This window comes from Phaseolus vulgaris, chromosome 11 (genome assembly GCF_000499845.2).
Source record: "Phaseolus vulgaris cultivar G19833 chromosome 11, P. vulgaris v2.0, whole genome shotgun sequence".
Lineage (NCBI taxonomy): Eukaryota > Viridiplantae > Streptophyta > Magnoliopsida > Fabales > Fabaceae > Phaseolus > Phaseolus vulgaris.
In genome coordinates this window covers 51763636-51771515 of record NC_023749.2, presented here as the reverse complement: position 1 = coordinate 51771515, position 7880 = coordinate 51763636, and the positions used below count along the sequence as shown (strand labels likewise).

At 35.8% G+C, this 7880-nt stretch overlaps 1 pseudogene; it reads right to left on the bottom strand.

Annotated features, from left to right (window-relative positions):
- Positions 1–1819: 1819 nt before the first annotated feature.
- Positions 1820–6661, bottom strand: LOC137831004 (G-type lectin S-receptor-like serine/threonine-protein kinase At4g27290; annotated as a pseudogene).
- Between the last annotated feature and the right edge of the window lie 1219 nt (positions 6662–7880).

Genomic DNA, 7880 nt, shown 5'->3' with positions numbered 1-7880 from the left:
ACGGGTGAGTATTCACCTTGGAAAAAAATCAAACAGTTTCACACACAAACGAATCTTCCTTTCAGCCTATTCAATGATTAATAAAAAAATTATTTCAAATCTTGAGGGACAAATTTGGGCCTCAAATCTCGGTCAAAACTCAGTAGGCTCAATGACGAATGTCTAGTAAAAATTTCAGATCAAAATATCCAAGAAGTAAAGCGCAGTAGGTCCCAGACCGAGAATGCACAAAACTGGTTTTCCAAAAAGAAAACGTCGTCGCTTTTTTCCCCGTATCTTCTTTCTGTGATTTTTTTATGGACGTGCCTCCTTACTTGGGTGCAAAGAACGTATGGGGGTACTTGTGTTAATATTTTCAGCCTAATACTGACCCAAAATAAAATCGAAGTAAGTAGGGCAAAATTTCACAAGTTTTGGCTGCGGATAGCCTTGGTTTGCACAAAATTTCTGAAAAAATCTCCTGAACTTGATTTTTCAATAAATTCCACATAAGAATTTCGACTAAATTTGGGACAAAACGCGACATATTTCAAGTAGAACGGGTGAGTATTCACCTAGGAAAAAAATCAAATAATGTTACACTCAAACGAACCTTCCTTTCAGCTCTAGCAGTGATTAATAAAATATTATTGCAAATCTTGTGAGACGAATTTGGGGGTCAAATCTCACCCAAAACTCAGTAGGCACAATGGCGAATGGCTAATAAATATTTCAGATCAAAATACCGAAGCAGTAAAGCGTCGTAGGTCCCAGTCCGAGAGTGAACAAAACTGGTATTCTGAAAACAAAACGTCCTGGCTTTTCTTCCCCGTATCTTCCTTTTGTGATTCTTTTATGGACGTGCCTCCTTACCTGGGTGCAAACAACATTTGGGGGTACTTGTGTTAATATTTTCAGCCTAATTCTGACCCAGAATAAAATCGCAGAAAGTATGACAAAAGTTCACAAGTTTTGGTAGCGGATAGCCTTGGTTTGCACAAAATTTCTGAAAAAATCTCCCGAACTAGTTTTTTCCTGAAATTCCACGTAAGAATTTCGAATGAATTTGGGACAAAACGCGACATATTTCAAGTAGAACGGGTGAGTATTCACCTAGGAAAAAAATCAAATAGTTTTACACACAAACGAACCTTCCTTTCAGCTCTGGCAGTGATTAATAAAAAAATTATTGCAAATCTTGTGAGACGAATTTGGGGCTCAAATCTCACCCAAAACTCAGTAGGCACAATGGCTAATGTCTAGTAAATATTTCAGATCAAAATACCGAAGGAGTAAAGAGTCGTAGGTCCCAGACCGAGAGTGAACAAAACTGGTATTCCGAAAGCAAAACGTCCTGGCTTTTCTTCCCTGTATCTTCCTTTTGTGATTCTTTTGTGGACGTGCCTCCTTACCTGGGTGCAAACAACATATGGGGGTACTTGTGTGAATTTTTTCAGCGCAATTCGGACCCAAAATAAAATCGCAGAAAGTATGACGAAATTTCACAAGTTTTGGTAGAGGATAGCCTTAGTTTGCAATCTTACCACCATACGTGGAGAGATTGTGGGGTTCTGTTGTGGGTTCGATGTACACAACCTTATCTTTGTGTGCACACGGGTACTGTTATTGGTAAAACTAATGACAATCAAGTCTGAAGACAGTAAACAACTTCCCAAATTAAGTGAAGGCTTTAACCGGATAACATAGTCTTCCACATGGCTGCTTTGGTCAGAAGAATACAGATTCCGAAATTCAAGTTGGTATAATGAAGTTCCTAAAAGAAGCAGACTAACACGAAATTCAAATAATGAAGTTCCTCTAGTTATTGTTGCACCAGTAGTAGACTAACATGGAATTTGTGGCTAGGATTATCTCATGCAGTGAAGCCTTTATTTATTACACAGCATGTATCATTTATGCTATCAATATCAGTTTTTCTGCCCATTGAAGAAAGTAATATCATTTTAAAACCTTTGATGAATTTTATACGTAGTTATCTAAACAGGTTTTGAAACAATAATCTTTTGGGAATGAAGGTACTTGCAAAGCAAATTGTGTGTCCATGCAATATGTTCAGCTGACTCCATAACTTTCACCTGCCATTTAATGAGGTAATGGTTAATTCAGTATTTGAAGTCTTTTGGTTTAGATTTGAGCTCAATTTTCCTTGGTTCGAAATCCTTCTTGTTGGAAAGAAACCAGGCTCTTTTGGCTCAACCAGTTCCATCTCACTCCCTAACATTTGAATAACCGAGCTCATGGTTGGCCTATCATCCGGGTATTGTTGCACGCACAAGAGACTAACATGGGTGCATCGCAGTACTTCTGAGACAACACACGAGTCTTTTATGCTTGAGTCAATCAACTGTGAAACATTTTGCTCTTTCCAAAGTGTCCATGCCTGAAACAATGAAAGAGAAAAAAGTTATTCATGTTCAAACTTACAATAACCAACAAGTTCTTGGTATCTGTGGTACTACACTTGCTTCTTTTAAATAAAGTCTCAAATTGTCTTGTGGAAGGAAGGGAAGAACTCACCTAAGATTATCAATCAATTTCTTAATGGAGATTAGTTATCGATGAAACGGGTTTCGTGACAAAAAACTCCACCATAGATAAATAATAAGTTTGAGTGCTTACATAACCAACAAGGTTCAGAGTTTGGTTTCCATGACAAAGAGCTCTATTTTTGTTGCCACATATAATCTCCAACAACAAAATACCAAAGCTGAAAACGTCTGATTTGATTGAATATAGTCCATCAGCTGAAAAATTTAGATTAAAAAAATCATACCTAAACAAGTGTGGTGTAGTATAGTTAGACAAACACTCAGTCCCAACAACTTTATTTGTGTTTCCTTCTATTTGGTCTCCTCCAAAAGCCTTGGCCATTCCAAAATCTGATATTTTTGGATTTAACTTTTGGTCAAGTAAAATATTACTTGCTTTGAGATCTCTATGAATAATCCTCAACTGGGAATCTTGATGTAGATACAAAAGGCCCCTGGCAATCCCAAATATTATGTGCAGACGTTGGGGCCATTCCAGCAATTTAGCTTTTATTTTATCTGTTTTTTTATTCCACAAACATATGTTGTTCAACATTAGATAGCTGCAAAAATATGACTGATAGGGCTGTTCAGTAAATTTATTTGTAACCACTTCTAGAAGAAGAAATTATGAAAAAAAAGGTATCTAAAACTAACTTATACAAGTTCAAATATAATTTTTGAGAAGTTAAATGAGAGAAATTCTATAAATTAGTTTTTACATATAGTAATTTTAAAGTAGATTTATTTTTTTTCTCTCCAAAAAGTGCTTGTGTGAAAGTTTACCTAAAAAGAATTCAATCCTAAGCATTCCTCATATTACATACCAAAAAGAAAGGTGTCTAGGCTGCCATTAACCATGTATTCATATACTAGTAACTTTTCTTGTCCTTGAAAGCAACAACCAAGGAGCTTTACAAGATTTCGGTGTTGAAGCTTTGCAATCACATTCACTTCTGTCATGAACTCAGTTATTCCTTGTCCTGAGCTACTTGAAAGTCTCTTGACAGCAATTTCTCGATCACCCACTAATTTTCCCTGCATAATTGCATTCATTTAATTTCAGAAGATATTTTCATAACAATACATTTCTGGACTCTAGTTGTTTCTTTTCTGTTAAGTGCTTAAATATTGAATTACCTTATATACAGGTCCAAAACCACCTTGTCCAATCTTATTATTCAATGAGAAATTGTTAGTGGCGGTTGTGATTGATAAAAGATCAAACAAAGTCACATCCAGAACATGTAGCTTCCTTTCAATGTTCTCTTTTGTCTTTGACTTATCTGCAAAAGGAAGAAAAGAATAAACCATTCAATAATATTATGAAACATGGAGGGATTGGAACTGATTTAAATAGATAAATTTGTAATGTTCAATAAGGGAAGGGCACAAAATGTATTGTTGAACTCATTTTCTTTAATTTTTAGCAAGTTGAAAATCCCATCATAACAAGCTACAGGCCTCATTGCCAGTTATATATATATATATATATATATGAGAAGAGATATGTTAATATTAGTCACAAAGATATAGCAGCAATGTTTAGGACTATGTATATGTTAGGACACAAAATAAGGATAGGACTTGTAAGGAATAAAGGGTAAGATAGCGGTTAGTGATTTGTAAAGTAGTGGTTAGTGTGGTTAGTGGTCTTTAAATAAAAATCAACCGGTTTGGTGAAGGGGGTTATGTTTTGTGTATTCAGTTTGGTAGACAGGGAAATCCTGTGTAAAAGGAATAATATTTTTCTTTGTGGGTGTTCTGAATGTAAAGTGCAGAATCAATAATAAAAAGAATTATTCAGTAGATTTTGGTGTTCTTGGCTTATCTTCGGTGTGTTTTTCTTGGTTTGGTCGTAACAGTATATGACAAAATGCAAAATAAAATGTTTCCCACTAATCGCACCAACTGTGGTAGCTATTAGCTTTAGTTGTGTCTATGATGGGGCAGAGGTCTTCATGGTTAATTTTGATCAAACACATAAATAATCATTGGCTGCAATAATTATTGACAAATCAAGTAATGAGGGATCTAGCTCATCCACATAACTGTCATAACTAATTTCTGCTTTTGACTTCTCTGAGAAAAGAAAACATGATAATTTTGTCATTGTTTTTATGTTCAATTCATTAAACTCTACTACCATGAAATTTGTCAAAGAGACACTGAATAGAACCCTGCTATAAGGTAAGTTAACCAAGATTTCAGAGAATGCTCAATAAGACCAATAACAGCACTTGTCAAGCGAATGGACAAATAGCAGAATTTCCATTAAGAATATAATATATAGAACTATTCACTTATAATTTTTATAAATGTGAAGAGAAGAATAATTTTACCTGTAGTGTTCCTTCTGTAGACAAAATAAACAGAGAGCATCACTCCAATAGTTGCAGCAATGGAGATTACAAATACCATTGTAGAGTTCTTGTGCCTGATAGACTCTTCACGGTTGAATTGGATAAAATAAAACAACATTAGTTCAATTCCATATATATGAAGGACCAAGCTTAAACTCTCTATCACAAGATTGAAATTCGGAAGAGAGAAATAATAGAAAGATCAAACTGCAAAAGTATTTACCTAATTTTGAAGGATTCAACCTTATATATAGGCGCTGCCCCATTTCTGGATTTGAATACAGTTTGATGTCAAATAAATCACCAAACCACATGACACAGCCACTGCCTGCTCCACTTATATTTGAATTGGTATATGTCATGCATGAACAATTACTCAAGCACATGGTTCTGCATTGTTTTAAATCAATAGTCTCATCCACAAACGTATATTCAGTATCCGGCACTTTCAAGCCATCCATGAAGAAAAAATCATCACCCAACTTGTCTTTGCAGCTAATTGGATGTTCGGGGACACATCCTTGGGACCATTCCATTGAGTTCCATTTCTCAGGAGACTTAGGCTTGAACCCTTTTAAGCAATCACACATTGCTGATGCAGAAGTGGTGCAATAAGTATTTGCTCCACAAACTCCATAACTATCACAGTGGTCATCTGGCATTGTTGTATACCAAATCCATGATTTCTCTGACCATACATAAAGTTGACGCCCTTGTGCAGTTTGGTTCAGTACCACTTTTGTTACTAAACTAGTTTGTTCGGGGCTCCATCTGAAATAAACCTCTTCCTGGTTGGAGACAAACTCATAACGGTGAATGGTGTTAAGTGGCCTTCCACTGAAACGCAAACCATTCCATGGCCCAAGTCTCCATTACTTTTTTGGTCCCTTCATCATATACATCTCAGCATAAGGATGCAGAACAATGCCCCAAGATAAGTCTCCAGGTATCGGATCATCATCATTTTTCCAAGCTGTCAGGAAAACACTAAGATTTCTTTTGAGGTCCCATCCAAGCTTCATTCCTGGCAGCAATGTATTAGATGGATGATCAAAGCTTTGCCACAGATATGCCTCTGCCTTTGCTTCATTCTCATCTCTTATCACAAGATTTCCAGAGTCCAAGAGTTCTACCACTGGATTCTGTGCCTTTTCTTCAGAACCTGTGCACCAAATAACCGAGTTGTTTTGTGTGAAGACCAAATTGCCAGAACTGTTTAGTTTCAAGATGGCAGAAGAGTCCTTGGTTGGGATGGCACTGTTTGCAACCCATACTATGTTTTGTAGAGAGATATTCTTGTACCAGATTCCGAGGTAGATTTTGTTGGGATTCCCAAGGTTGAAGAAACCGAGTTCAAATATTCCACGTGGGGAAACTAAGGTCTGTCTGTAACTGAGGGACTGTGATTGTGCAAGGGATGAAGTCTCCGCTGCTGTGAAGACTGTTTCAGAAGGGAAAAACAGTATATGAACTATGCAACTCATTACAAAAAGAATAAAGTCCATTGAGTACTAAGCTTGAGAGTTATAGAGCTAAAAACAGCGTTGTGGAGAACTAAGAAAACTGAAACCACTCAATATTTTTAGAGGGGATAAACAATTTTGGTGCTATTCTCTGACTCTTCATGAAAACCATTAAGATGGCATCATCAGTGCTGAGACTAGCACAATTTTCATTGAAGATGATGATAAGAAGCCAGAGGTTGGCACTCGGCATCAGAAGAAACGGTCAAGTTTCACAAAAATCTCTTTGTCCTTTGTACTCATTCATATGAATAACTCAGTAATTCATTAATAATGATTTCTCAGACACTGAATTTTTTCCATGAAACCATTAGTTGTTCAAAATATCAAATTACTTTCTTTCCAAGAGCATTGCACACGTCCAAACTAGTCAACAAGTTATGTCAATTGAGTATAGACCAATAGAAATGATAGCTTTTGAGTGAAGAGGAAAAGTTATAGTGAAACAAAGATAAATTATTTTTTCTAATGGATTGTAATTTATACTTTCCTTTTGTCAATAGACTAATAAATCTTAAAGGTCTTGCCTTGGACATGGGGGAAGATCTTTCAACACTTGTTAAACCTCATTTTCTTTTGAGTAACCAATGCGCCAAGCCTCTCTCATTTTCACATTTTACATTGCTCTTTTAAGAGAATCTTACCATGATTTGTTTAATTCATAACTAAACCTGAAAATAAAATAAAATAAAATAAAATAAAAAGTATTAGGCAAATGCAATATATACATTATAATGCATGTGAACAAAGTTGGAATATGAACTCTCTAAGTGCATTCTAAACACTTAAATCATCTATTATGAAGACCATATAGTTAGATCTTGTAATTTATTTCACACGTTGAATTTTTTTTTAGCACAAATTTATTGCACAAAATTTCTGGAAAATTCTTCCGGAATAGTTTTTTCCTGAAATTTCACGTAACAATCTCCATGGAATTTAGGACAAAACGTGACATATTTCAGGTCAAACGGATAAGTATTCACCCACGAAAAAAATCAAACAGTTTAACACACCAACGAACCTTCCCTTCTGCCCTGGCAGTGATCACTAAAAATTTATTGTCAATCTTGTGGGACGAATGTGGAGCTCAAATCTCAGCAAAACTCAATAGCCACAGTGTCGAACATCTTGTAAAAATTTTAGACCAAAACACCCAAGGAGTAAGGTGTAGTAAGTCCCAGACCCAGACTGAAAAAAACTGGTTTTCCGAAAATAGAACGTCCTGTCTTTTCTTCCACGTATCATCTTTTTGTGATTTGATTATGGACATGCCTCCTTACCTTGGTGCAAACAACATATGAAAGTACTTGTGTGAATTTTTTCAGCGCGATACGCATCCAAAATAAAAGTTGCAGAAAGTAGGGCGAAATTTCACAAGTTTTGGTAGAGGATAGCCTTGGTCTGCACAAAATTTCTAAAAAATTCTCCCGGAATAGTTTTTTTTTCTGAGATTTCACTGAAGA